Source organism: Hyla sarda, chromosome 2 (assembly GCF_029499605.1).
Source record: "Hyla sarda isolate aHylSar1 chromosome 2, aHylSar1.hap1, whole genome shotgun sequence".
In the NCBI taxonomy this organism is placed as follows: Eukaryota; Metazoa; Chordata; class Amphibia; order Anura; family Hylidae; genus Hyla; species Hyla sarda.
The window spans coordinates 231971905-231986574 of NC_079190.1; the positions used below are offsets into that span (position 1 = coordinate 231971905).

Sequence of the window (14670 nt, forward strand, 5' to 3'; positions counted from 1 at the left end):
AGTAGTTCAATGAAGCTAGAACATACCATTCAATGACAGATACAAGCAAGCAGTGTGAGATCACAGTGGGGGTAGTAGTTCAATGAAGCTAGAACATACCATTCAATGACAGATACAAGCAGTGTGAGATCACAGTGGGGGTAGTAGTTCAATGAAGCTAGAACATACCATTCAATGACAGATACAAGCAAGCAGTGTGAGATCACAGTGGGGGTGGTAGTTCAATGAAGCTAGAACATACCATTCAATGACAGATACAAGCAGTGTGAGATCACAGTGGGGGTGGTAGTTCAATGAAGCTAGAACATACCATTCAATGACAGATGCAAGAAGTGTGAGATCACAGTGGGGGTGGTAGTTCAATGAAGCTAGAACATACCATTCAATTACAGATACAAGCAGTGTGAGATCACAGTGGGGGTAGTAGTTCAATGAAGCTAGAACATACCATTCAATGACAGATGCAATAAGTGTGAGATCACAGTGGGGGTGGTAGTTCAATGAAGCTAGAACATACCATTCAATGACAGATGCAATAAGTGTGAGATCACAGTGGTGGTGGTAGTTCAATGAAGCTAGAACATACCATTCAATGACAGATACAAGCAGTGTGAGATCACAGTGGGGGTAGTAGTTCAATGAAGCTAGAACATACCATTCAATGACAGATACAAGCAGTGTGAGATCACAGTGGGGGTAGTAGTTCAATGAAGCTAGAACATACCATTCAATGACAGATGCAAGCAGTGTGAGATCACAGTGGGGGTAGTAGTTCAATGAAGCTAGAACATACCATTCAATGAAAGATACAAGCAGTGTGAGATCACAGTGGGGGTAGTATTTCAATGAAGCTAGAACATACCATTCAATGACAGATACAAGCAGTGTGAGATCACAGTGGGGTGGTAGTTCAATGAAGCTAGAACATACCATTCAATGACAGATCCAAGCAGTGTGAGATCACAGTGGGGGTAGTAGTTCAATGAAGCTAGAACATACCATTCAATGACAGATACAAGCAGTGTGAGATCACAGTGGGGGTAGTAGTTCAATGAAGCTAGAACATACCATTCAATGACAGATACAAGCAAGCAGTGTGAGATCACAGTGGGGGTGGTAGTTCAATGAAGCTAGAACATACCATTCAATGACAGATACAAGCAGTGTGAGATCACAGTGGGGGTGGTAGTTCAATGAAGCTAAAACATACCATTCAATGACAGATGCAAGAAGTGTGAGATCACAGTGGGGGTGGTAGTTCAATGAAGCTAGAACATACCATTCAATGACAGATGCAATAAGTGTGAGATCACAGTGGGGGTAGTAGTTCAATGAAGCTAGAACATACCATTCAATAACAGATACAAGCAGTGTGAGATCACAGTGGGGGTGGTAGTTCAATGAAGCTATAACATACCATTCAATTACAGATACAAGCAGTGTGAGATCACAGTGGGGGTAGTAGTTCAATGAAGCTAGAACATACCATTCAATGACAGATCCAAGCAGTGTGAGATCACAGTGGGGGTAGTAGTTCAATGAAGCTAGAACATACCATTCAATGACAGATACAAGCAAGCAGTGTGAGATCACAGTGGGGGTAGTAGTTCAATGAAGCTAGAACATACCATTCAATGACAGATACAAGCAGTGTGAGATCACAGTGGGGGTGGTAGTTCAATGAAGCTAGAACATACCATTCAATAGCAGATACAAGCAGTGTGAGATCACAGTGGGGGTAGTAGTTCAATGAAGCTAGAACATACCATTCAATGACAGATACAAGCAGTGTGAGATCACAGTGGGGGTAGTAGTTCAATGAAGCTATAACATACCGTTCAATTACAGATACAAGCAGTGTGAGATCACAGTGGGGGTAGTAGTTCAATGAAGCTAGAACATACCATTCAATGACAGATACAAGAAGTGTGAGATCACAGTGGGGGTGGTAGTTCAATGAATCTAGAACATACCATTTAATGACAGATCCAAGCAGTGTGAGATCACAGTGGGGGTAGTAGTTCAATGAAGCTAGAACATACCATTCAATTACAGATACAAGCAGTGTGAGATCACAGTGGGGGTGGTAGTTCAATGAAGCTAGAACATACCATTCAATGACAGATACAAGCAGTGTGAGATCACAGTGGGGGCGGTAGTTCAATGAAGCTAGAACATACCATTCAATTACAGATACAAGCAGTGTGAGATCACAGTGGGGGTGGTAGTTCAATGAAGCTAGAACATACCATTCAATTACAGATACAAGCAGTGTGAGATCACAGTGGGGGTGGTAGTTCAATGAAGCTAGAACATACCATTCAATGACAGATCCAAGCAGTGTGAGATCACAGTGGGGGTGGTAGTTCAATGAAGCTAGAACATACCATTCAATTACAGATACAAGCAGTGTGAGATCACAGTGGGGGTGGTAGTTCAATGAAGCTAGAACATACCATTCAATTACAGATCCAAGAAGTGTGAGATCAGAGTGGGGGTGGTAGTTCAATGAAGCTAGAACATACCATTCAATTACAGATCCAAGCAGTGTGAGATCACAGTGGGGGTAGTAGTTCAATGAAGCTAGAACATACCATTCAATGACAGATACAAGCAGTGTGAGATCACAGTGGGGGTAGTAGTTCAATGAAGCTAGAACATACCATTCAATGACAGATACAAGCAGTGTGAGATCACAGTGGGGGTAGTAGTTCAATGAAGCTAGAACATACCATTCAATGACAGATACAAGCAGTGTGAGATCACAGTGGGGGTAGTAGTTCAATGAAGCTAGAACATACCATTCAATTACAGATACAAGCAGTGTGAGATCACAGTGGGGGTAGTAGTTCAATGAAGCTAGAACATACCATTCAATGAAAGATACAAGCAGTGTGAGATCACAGTGGGGGTAGTAGTTCAATGAAGCTAGAACATACCATTCAATGACAGATACAAGCAGTGTGAGATCACAGTGGGGGTAGTAGTTCAATGAAGCTAGAACATACCATTCAATGACAGATACAAGCAAGCAGTGTGAGATCACAGTGGGGGTGGTAGTTCAATGAAGCTAGAACATACCATTCAATGACAGATACAAGCAGTGTGAGATCACAGTGGGGGTGGTAGTTCAATGAAGCTAGAACATACCATTCAATGACAGATACAAGCAGTGTGAGATCACAGTGGGGGTGGTAGTTCAATGAAGCTAGAACATACCATTCAATGACAGATACAAGCAGTGTGAGATCACAGTGGGGGTAGTAGTTCAGTGAAGCTAGAACATACCATTCAATGACAGATACAAGCAGTGTGAGATCACAGTGGGGTGGTAGTTCAATGAAGCTAGAACATACCATTCAATGACAGATCCAAGCAGTGTGAGATCACAGTGGGGGTAGTAGTTCAATGAAGCTAGAACATACCATTCAATGACAGATACAAGCAGTGTGAGATCACAGTGGGGGTAGTAGTTCAATGAAGCTAGAACATACCATTCAATGACAGATACAAGCAAGCAGTGTGAGATCACAGTGGGGGTGGTAGTTCAATGAAGCTAGAACATACCATTCAATGACAGATACAAGCAGTGTGAGATCACAGTGGGGGTGGTAGTTCAATGAAGCTAGAACATACCATTCAATGACAGATGCAAGAAGTGTGAGATCACAGTGGGGGTGGTAGTTCAATGAAGCTAGAACATACCATTCAATGACAGATGCAATAAGTGTGAGATCACAGTGGGGGTAGTAGTTCAATGAAGCTAGAACATACCATTCAATAACAGATACAAGCAGTGTGAGATCACAGTGGGGGTGGTAGTTCAATGAAGCTATAACATACCATTCAATTACAGATACAAGCAGTGTGAGATCACAGTGGGGGTAGTAGTTCAATGAAGCTAGAACATACCATTCAATGACAGATGCAATAAGTGTGAGATCACAGTGGGGGTGGTAGTTCAATGAAGCTAGAACATACCATTCAATGACAGATGCAATAAGTGTGAGATCACAGTGGGGGTGGTAGTTCAATGAAGCTAGAACATACCATTCAATGACAGATGCAATAAGTGTGAGATCACAGTGGGGGTGGTAGTTCAATGAAGCTAGAACATACCATTCAATGACAGATGCAATAAGTGTGAGATCACAGTGGTGGTGGTAGTTCAATGAAGCTAGAACATACCATTCAATGACAGATACAAGCAGTGTGAGATCACAGTGGGGGTAGTAGTTCAATGAAGCTAGAACATACCATTCAATGACAGATACAAGCAGTGTGAGATCACAGTGGGGGTAGTAGTTCAATGAAGCTAGAACATACCATTCAATGACAGATGCAAGCAGTGTGAGATCACAGTGGGGGTAGTAGTTCAATGAAGCTAGAACATACCATTCAATGAAAGATACAAGCAGTGTGAGATCACAGTGGGGGTAGTAGTTCAATGAAGCTAGAACATACCATTCAATGACAGATACAAGCAGTGTGAGATCACAGTGGGGTGGTAGTTCAATGAAGCTAGAACATACCATTCAATGACAGATCCAAGCAGTGTGAGATCACAGTGGGGGTAGTAGTTCAATGAAGCTAGAACATACCATTCAATGACAGATACAAGCAGTGTGAGATCACAGTGGGGGTAGTAGTTCAATGAAGCTAGAACATACCATTCAATGACAGATACAAGCAAGCAGTGTGAGATCACAGTGGGGGTGGTAGTTCAATGAAGCTAGAACATACCATTCAATGACAGATACAAGCAGTGTGAGATCACAGTGGGGTGGTAGTTCAATGAAGCTAGAACATACCATTCAATGACAGATGCAAGAAGTGTGAGATCACAGTGGGGGTGGTAGTTCAATGAAGCTAGAACATACCATTCAATGACAGATGCAATAAGTGTGAGATCACAGTGGGGGTAGTAGTTCAATGAAGCTAGAACATACCATTCAATAACAGATACAAGCAGTGTGAGATCACAGTGGGGGTGGTAGTTCAATGAAGCTATAACATACCATTCAATTACAGATACAAGCAGTGTGAGATCACAGTGGGGGTAGTAGTTCAATGAAGCTAGAACATACCATTCAATGACAGATACAAGCAAGCAGTGTGAGATCACAGTGGGGGTAGTAGTTCAATGAAGCTAGAACATACCATTCAATGACAGATACAAGCAGTGTGAGATCACAGTGGGGGTGGTAGTTCAATGAAGCTAGAACATACCATTCAATAGCAGATACAAGCAGTGTGAGATCACAGTGGGGGTAGTAGTTCAATGAAGCTAGAACATACCATTCAATGACAGATACAAGCAGTGTGAGATCACAGTGGGGGTAGTAGTTCAATGAAGCTATAACATACCGTTCAATTACAGATACAAGCAGTGTGAGATCACAGTGGGGGTAGTAGTTCAATGAAGCTAGAACATACCATTCAATGACAGATACAAGAAGTGTGAGATCACAGTGGGGGTGGTAATTCAATGAATCTAGAACATACCATTTAATGACAGATCCAAGCAGTGTGAGATCACAGTGGGGGTAGTAGTTCAATGAAGCTAGAACATACCATTCAATTACAGATACAAGCAGTGTGAGATCACAGTGGGGGTGGTAGTTCAATGAAGCTAGAACATACCATTCAATGACAGATACAAGCAGTGTGAGATCACAGTGGGGGTGGTAGTTCAATGAAGCTAGAACATACCATTCAATTACAGATACAAGCAGTGTGAGATCACAGTGGGGGTGGTAGTTCAATGAAGCTAGAACATACCATTCAATTACAGATACAAGCAGTGTGAGATCACAGTGGGGGTGGTAGTTCAATGAAGCTAGAACATACCATTCAATGACAGATCCAAGCAGTGTGAGATCACAGTGGGGGTGGTAGTTCAATGAAGCTAGAACATACCATTCAATTACAGATACAAGCAGTGTGAGATCACAGTGGGGGTGGTAGTTCAATGAAGCTAGAACATACCATTCAATTACAGATCCAAGAAGTGTGAGATCAGAGTGGGGGTGGTAGTTCAATGAAGCTAGAACATACCATTCAATTACAGATCCAAGCAGTGTGAGATCACAGTGGGGGAAGTAGTTCAATGAAGCTAGAACATACCATTCAATTACAGATACAAGCAGTGTGAGATCACAGTGGGGGTGGTAGTTCAATGAAGCTAGAACATACCATTCAATGACAGATACAAGAAGTGTGAGATCACAGTGGGGGTGGTAGTTCAATGAAGCTAGAACATACCATTCAATTACAGATACAAGCAGTGTGAGATCACAGTGGGGGTGGTAGTTCAATGAAGCTAGAACATACCATTCAATGACAGATACAAGCAGTGTGAGATCACAGTGGGGGTAGTAGTTCAATGAAGCTAGAACATACCATTCAATGACAGATACAAGCAGTGTGAGATCACAGTGGGGGTAGTAGTTGAATGAAGCTAGAACATACCATTCAATGACAGATACAAACAGTGTGAGATCACAGTGGGGGTGGTAGTTCACTGAAGCTAGAACATACCATTCAATGACAGATGCAAGCAGTGTGAGATCACAGTGGGGGTGGTAGTTCAATGAAGCTAGAACATACCATTCAATGACAGATGCAATAAGTGTGAGATCACAGTGGGGGTGGTAGTTCAATGAAGCTAGAACATACCATTCAATGACAGATGCAAGCAGTGTGAGATCACAGTGGGGGTGGTAGTTCAATGAAGCTAAAACATACCATTCAATGACAGATGCAATAAGTGTGAGATCACAGTGGGGGTGGTAGTTCAATGAAGCTAAAACATACCATTCAATTACAGATACAAGCAGTGTGAGATCACAGTGGGGGTAGTAGTTCAATGAAGCTAGAACATACCATTCAATGACAGATCCAAGCAGTGTGAGATCACAGTGGGGGTAGTAGTTCAATGAAGCTAGAACATACCATTCAATGACAGATACAAGCAGTGTGAGATCACAGTGGGGGTAGTAGTTCAATGAAGCTAGAACATACCATTCAATGAAAGATAAAAGCAGTGTGAGATCACAGTGGGGGTAGTAGTTCAATGAAGCTAGAACATACCATTCAATGACAGATACAAGCAGTGTGAGATCACAGTGGGGGTAGTAGTTCAATGAAGCTAGAACATACCATTCAATGACAGATACAAGCAGTGTGAGATCACAGTGGGGGTGGTAGTTCAATGAAGCTAGAACATACCATTCAATGACAGATACAAGCAGTGTGAGATCACAGTGGGGGTGGTAGTTCAATGAAGCTAGAACATACCATTCAATGACAGATACAAGCAGTGTGAGATCACAGTGGGGGTGGTAGTTCAATGAAGCTAGAACATACCATTCAATGACAGATCCAAGCAGTGTGAGATCACAGTGGGGGTAGTAGTTCAATGAAGCTAGAACATACCATTCAATGACAGATACAAGCAGTGTGAGATCACAGTGGGGGTAGTAGTTCAATGAAGCTAGAACATACCATTCAATGACAGATCCAAGCAGTGTGAGATCACAGTGGGGGTAGTAGTTCAATGAAGCTAAAGCATATCATTCAATGACAGATACAAGCAGTGTGAGATCACAGTGGGGGTAGTAGTTCAATGAAGGTAGAACATACCATTTAATTACAGATACAAGCAGTGTGAGATCACAGTGGGGGTGGTAGTTCAATGAAGCTAGAAGATACCATTCAATGACAGATACAAGCAAGCAGTGTGATATCACAGTGGGGGTGGTAGTTCAATGAAGCTGGAACATACCATTCAATGACAGATACAAGCAGTGTGAGATCACAGTGGGGGTAGTAGTTCAATGAAGCTAGAACATACCATTCAATAGCAGATAAAAGCAGTGTGAGATCACAGTGGGGGTAGTAGTTCAATGAAGCTAGAACATACCATTCAATGACAGATACAAGCAGTGTGAGATCACAGTGGGGGTAGTAGTTCAATGAAGCTAGAACATATCATTCAATGACAGATACAAGCAGTGTGAGATCACAGTGGGGGTAGTAGTTCAATGAAGCTAGAACATACCATTCAATGACAGATACAAGCAGTGTGAGATCACAGTGGGGTTAGTAGTTCAATGAAGCTAAAACATACCATTCAATGACAGATACAAGCAGTGTGAGATCACAGTGGGGGTAGTAGTTCAATGGAAGCTAGAACATACCATTCAATTACAGATACAAGCAGTGTGAGATCACAGTGGGGGTGGTAGTTCAATGAAGCTAGAACATACCATTTAATGACAGATAAAAGCAGTGTGAGATCACAGTGGGGGTAGTAGTTCAATGAAGCTAGAACATACCATTCAATGACAGATACAAGCAAGCAGTGTGAGATCACAGTGGGGGTGGTAGTTCAATGAAGCTAGAACATACCATTCAATGACAGATACAAGCAGTGTGAGATCACAGTGGGGGTAGTAGTTCAATGAAGCTAGAACATACCATTCAATGACAGATACAAGCAGTGTGAGATCACAGTGGGGGTAGTAGTTCAATGAAGCTAGAACATACCATTCAATGACAGATACAAGCAGTGTGAGATCACAGTGGGGGTAGTAGTTCAATGAAGCTAGAACATACCATTCAATGACAGATACAAGAAGTGTGAGATCACAGTGGGGGTGGTAGTTCAATGAAGCTAGAACATACCATTCAATGACAGATACAAGAAGTGTGAGATCACAGTGGGGGTGGTAGTTCAATGAAGCTAGAACATACCATTCAATTACAGATACAAGCAGTGTGAGATCATAGTGGGGGTGGTAGTTCAATGAAGCTAGAACATACCATTCAATGACAGATGCAATAAGTGTGAGATCACAGTGGGGGTGGTAGTTCAATGAAGCTAGAACATACCATTCAATGACAGATGCAATAAGTGTGAGATCACAGTGGGGGTGGTAGTTCAATGAAGCTAGAACATACCATTCAATGACAGATGCAAGCAGTGTGAGATCACAGTGGGGGTGGTAGTTCAATGAAGCTAAAACATACCATTCAATGACAGATGCAATAAGTGTGAGATCACAGTGGGGGTGGTAGTTCAATGAAGCTAAAACATACCATTCAATGACAGATGCAATAAGTGTGAGATCACAGTGGGGGTGGTAGTTCAATGAAGCTAGAACATACCATTCAATGACAGATACAAGCAGTGTGAGATCACAGTGGGGGTAGTAGTTCAATGAAGCTAGAACATATCATTCAATGACAGATACAAGCAGTGTGAGATCACAGTGGGGGTAGTAGTTCAATGAAGCTAGAACATACCATTCAATGACAGATACAAGCAGTGTGAGATCACAGTGGGGTTAGTAGTTCAATGAAGCTAAAACATACCATTCAATGACAGATACAAGCAGTGTGAGATCACAGTGGGGGTGGTAGTTCAATGAAGCTAGAACATACCATTTAATGACAGAAAAGCAGTGTGAGATCACAGTGGGGGTAGTAGTTCAATGAAGCTAGAACATACCATTCAATGACAGATACAAGCAAGCAGTGTGAGATCACAGTGGGGGTGGTAGTTCAATGAAGCTAGAACATACCATTCAATGACAGATACAAGCAGTGTTAGATCACAGTGGGGGTAGTAGTTCAATGAAGCTAGAACATACCATTCAATGACAGATACAAGCAGTGTGAGATCACAGTGGGGGTGGTAGTTCAATGAAGCTAGAACATACCATTCAATGACAGATACAAGCAGTGTGAGATCACAGTGGGGGTGGTAGTTCAATGAAGCTAGAACATACCATTCAATGACAGATACAAGCAAGCAGTGTGAGATCACAGTGGGGGTGGTAGTTCAATGAAGCTAGAACATACCATTCAATGACAGATACAAGCAGTGTGAGATCACAGTGGGGGTGGTAGTTCAATGAAGCTAGAACATACCATTCAATGACAGATCCAAGCAGTGTGAGATCACAGTGGGGGTAGTAGTTCAATGAAGCTAGAACATACCATTCAATGACAGATCCAAGCAGTGTGAGATCACAGTGGGGGTAGTAGTTCAGTGAAGCTAGAACATACCATTCAATGACAGATACAAGCAGTGTGAGATCACAGTGGGGGTGGTAGTTCAATGAAGCTAGAACATACCATTCAATGACAGATACAAGCAGTGTGAGATCACAGTGGGGGTAGTAGTTCAATGAAGCTAGAACATACCATTCAATGACAGATACAAGCAGTGTGAGATCACAGTGGGGGTAGTAGTTCAATGAAGCTAGAACATACCATTCAATTACAGATACAAGCAGTGTGAGATCACAGTGGGGGTAGTAGTTCAATGAAGCTAGAACATACCATTCAATGACAGATCCAAGCAGTGTGAGATCACAGTGGGGGTAGTAGTTCAATGAAGCTAGAACATACCATTCAATGACAGATACAAGCAGTGTGAGATCACAGTGGGGGTAGTAGTTCAATGAAGCTAGAACATACCATTCAATGACAGATCCAAGCAGTGTGAGATCACAGTGGGGGTAGTAGTTCAATGAAGCTAGAACATACCATTCAATGACAGATACAAGCAGTGTGAGATCACAGTGGGGGTAGTAGTTCAATGAAGCTAGAACATACCATTCAATGACAGATACAAGCAGTGTGAGATCACAGTGGGGGTAGTAGTTCAATGAAGCTAGAACATACCATTCAATGACAGATACAAGCAGTGTGAGATCACAGTGGGGTGGTAGTTCAATGAAGCTAGAACATACCATTCAATAGCAGATACAAGCAGTGTGAGATCACAGTGGGGGTGGTAGTTCAATGAAGCTAGAACATACCATTCAATTACAGATACAAGCAGTGTGAGATCACAGTGGGGGTGGTAGTTCAATGAAGCTAGAACATACCATTCAATGACAGATACAAGCAGTGTGAGATCACAGTGGGGGTAGTAGTTCAATGAAGCTAGAACATACAATTCAATTACAGATACAAGCAGTGTGAGATCACAGTGGGGGTAGTAGTTCAATGAAGCTAGAACATACCATTCAATGACAGATACAAGCAGTGTGAGATCACAGTGGGGGTAGTAGTTCAATGAAGCTAGAACATACCATTCAATAGCAGATACAAGCAGTGTGAGATCACAGTGGGGGTAGTAGTTCAATGAAGCTAGAACATACCATTCAATGACAGATACAAGCAGTGTGAGATCACAGTGGGGGTAGTAGTTCAATGAAGCTAGAACATACCATTCAATGACAGATACAAGCAGTGTGAGATCACAGTGGGGGTAGTAGTTCAATGAAGCTAGAACATACCATTCAATGACAGATACAAGCAGTGTGAGATCACAGTGGGGGTAGTAGTTCAATGAAGCTAGAACATACCATTCAATGACAGATACAAGAAGTGTGAGATCACAGTGGGGGTGGTAGTTCAATGAAGCTAGAACATACCATTCAATGACAGATACAAGAAGTGTGAGATCACAGTGGGGGTGGTAGTTCAATGAAGCTAGAACATACCATTCAATTACAGATACAAGCAGTGTGAGATCATAGTGGGGGTGGTAGTTCAATGAAGCTAGAACATACCATTCAATGACAGATGCAATAAGTGTGAGATCACAGTGGGGGTGGTAGTTCAATGAAGCTAGAACATACCATTCAATGACAGATGCAAGCAGTGTGAGATCACAGTGGGGGTGGTAGTTCAATGAAGCTAAAACATACCATTCAATGACAGATGCAATAAGTGTGAGATCACAGTGGGGGTGGTAGTTCAATGAAGCTAAAACATACCATTCAATGACAGATGCAATAAGTGTGAGATCACAGTGGGGGTGGTAGTTCAATGAAGCTAGAACATACCATTCAATGACAGATACAAGCAGTGTGAGATCACAGTGGGGGTAGTAGTTCAATGAAGCTAGAACATATCATTCAATGACAGATACAAGCAGTGTGAGATCACAGTGGGGGTAGTAGTTCAATGAAGCTAGAACATACCATTCAATGACAGATACAAGCAGTGTGAGATCACAGTGGGGGTAGTAGTTCAATGAAGCTAGAACATATCATTCAATGACAGATACAAGCAGTGTGAGATCACAGTGGGGGTAGTAGTTCAATGAAGCTAGAACATACCATTCAATGACAGATACAAGCAGTGTGAGATCACAGTGGGGGTAGTAGTTCAATGAAGCTAGAACATATCATTCAATGACAGATACAAGCAGTGTGAGATCACAGTGGGGGTAGTAGTTCAATGAAGCTAGAACATACCATTCAATGACAGATACAAGCAGTGTGAGATCACAGTGGGGTTAGTAGTTCAATGAAGCTAAAACATACCATTCAATGACAGATACAAGCAGTGTGAGATCACAGTGGGGGTAGTAGTTCAATGAAGCTAGAACATACCATTCAATGACAGATACAAGCAAGCAGTGTGAGATCACAGTGGGGGTGGTAGTTCAATGAAGCTAGAACATACCATTCAATGACAGATACAAGCAGTGTTAGATCACAGTGGGGGTAGTAGTTCAATGAAGCTAGAACATACCATTCAATGACAGATACAAGCAGTGTGAGATCACAGTGGGGGTGGTAGTTCAATGAAGCTAGAACATACCATTCAATGACAGATACAAGCAGTGTGAGATCACAGTGGGGGTGGTAGTTCAATGAAGCTAGAACATACCATTCAATGACAGATACAAGCAAGCAGTGTGAGATCACAGTGGGGGTGGTAGTTCAATGAAGCTAGAACATACCATTCAATGACAGATACAAGCAGTGTGAGATCACAGTGGGGGTGGTAGTTCAATGAAGCTAGAACATACCATTCAATGACAGATCCAAGCAGTGTGAGATCACAGTGGGGGTAGTAGTTCAATGAAGCTAGAACATACCATTCAATGACAGATCCAAGCAGTGTGAGATCACAGTGGGGGTAGTAGTTCAGTGAAGCTAGAACATACCATTCAATGACAGATACAAGCAGTGTGAGATCACAGTGGGGGTGGTAGTTCAATGAAGCTAGAACATACCATTCAATGACAGATACAAGCAGTGTGAGATCACAGTGGGGGTAGTAGTTCAATGAAGCTAGAACATACCATTCAATGACAGATACAAGCAGTGTGAGATCACAGTGGGGGTAGTAGTTCAATGAAGCTAGAACATACCATTCAATTACAGATACAAGCAGTGTGAGATCACAGTGGGGGTAGTAGTTCAATGAAGCTAGAACATACCATTCAATGACAGATCCAAGCAGTGTGAGATCACAGTGGGGGTAGTAGTTCAATGAAGCTAGAACATACCATTCAATGACAGATACAAGCAGTGTGAGATCACAGTGGGGGTAGTAGTTCAATGAAGCTAGAACATACCATTCAATGACAGATCCAAGCAGTGTGAGATCACAGTGGGGGTAGTAGTTCAATGAAGCTAGAACATACCATTCAATGACAGATACAAGCAGTGTGAGATCACAGTGGGGGTAGTAGTTCAATGAAGCTAGAACATACCATTCAATGACAGATACAAGCAGTGTGAGATCACAGTGGGGGTAGTAGTTCAATGAAGCTAGAACATACCATTCAATGACAGATACAAGCAGTGTGAGATCACAGTGGGGTGGTAGTTCAATGAAGCTAGAACATACCATTCAATAGCAGATACAAGCAGTGTGAGATCACAGTGGGGGTGGTAGTTCAATGAAGCTAGAACATACCATTCAATTACAGATACAAGCAGTGTGAGATCACAGTGGGGGTGGTAGTTCAATGAAGCTAGAACATACCATTCAATGACAGATACAAGCAGTGTGAGATCACAGTGGGGGTAGTAGTTCAATGAAGCTAGAACATACAATTCAATTACAGATACAAGCAGTGTGAGATCACAGTGGGGGTAGTAGTTCAATGAAGCTAGAACATACCATTCAATGACAGATACAAGCAGTGTGAGATCACAGTGGGGGTAGTAGTTCAATGAAGCTAGAACATACCATTCAATAGCAGATACAAGCAGTGTGAGATCACAGTGGGGGTAGTAGTTCAATGAAGCTAGAACATACCATTCAATGACAGATCCAAGCAGTGTGAGATCACAGTGGGGGTAGTAGTTCAATGAAGCTAGAACATACCATTCAATGACAGATACAAGAAGTGTGAGATTACAGTGGGGGTAGTAGTTCAATGAAGCTAGAACATACCATTCAATTACAGGTGAAAGCCTTCACCTGTGTTCCCTAACTTGTGGCTGGATGGCCAAAAGGTGTAGTAATTGTGCAACAGGTAAAGAGGCACAGACTTGGGAAGTTTGGGTCCACATCAGTAATCTCACTGAAGAAAACAGATGGGTCTCAGACTGTCAGGAGGGTAGGACACAGCTGCTTGCTGTCATGTAGGACACAGCTGCTTGCTGTCATGTAGGCCTATCTGCTGCACCAGGCAGTATGTGTGTCCTCCATTCATAGACTGACTGTTGTTCCCAGAGCCTACTGCTACCATCAATCACACTGCCTGTCTGTATCCACCCATACAGCAGTGTTTCCCAACCAAGGGGCCTCCAGCTGTGTCATGACCACAAGTCCCAGCAGCCTTTGGCTGTCCAGGCATGCTGGGAGTTGTAGTTTTGCAGCAGCTGTAGGACCCAGGGTCGG

At 42.4% G+C, this 14670-nt stretch overlaps 2 protein-coding genes across 2 annotated transcripts in view; one reads left to right on the top strand and one right to left on the bottom strand.

Moving 5' to 3' along the window:
- Positions 1–14670, bottom strand: part of YARS1 (tyrosyl-tRNA synthetase 1) — a 96814-nt gene that overhangs the window by 81788 nt on the left and 356 nt on the right. The gene's annotated exons all lie outside the window — the stretch shown is intronic.
- LOC130355834 (S100P-binding protein-like) overlaps positions 1–14670 on the top strand; it is a 103779-nt gene that overhangs the window by 57788 nt on the left and 31321 nt on the right. The window lies entirely within an intron of this gene.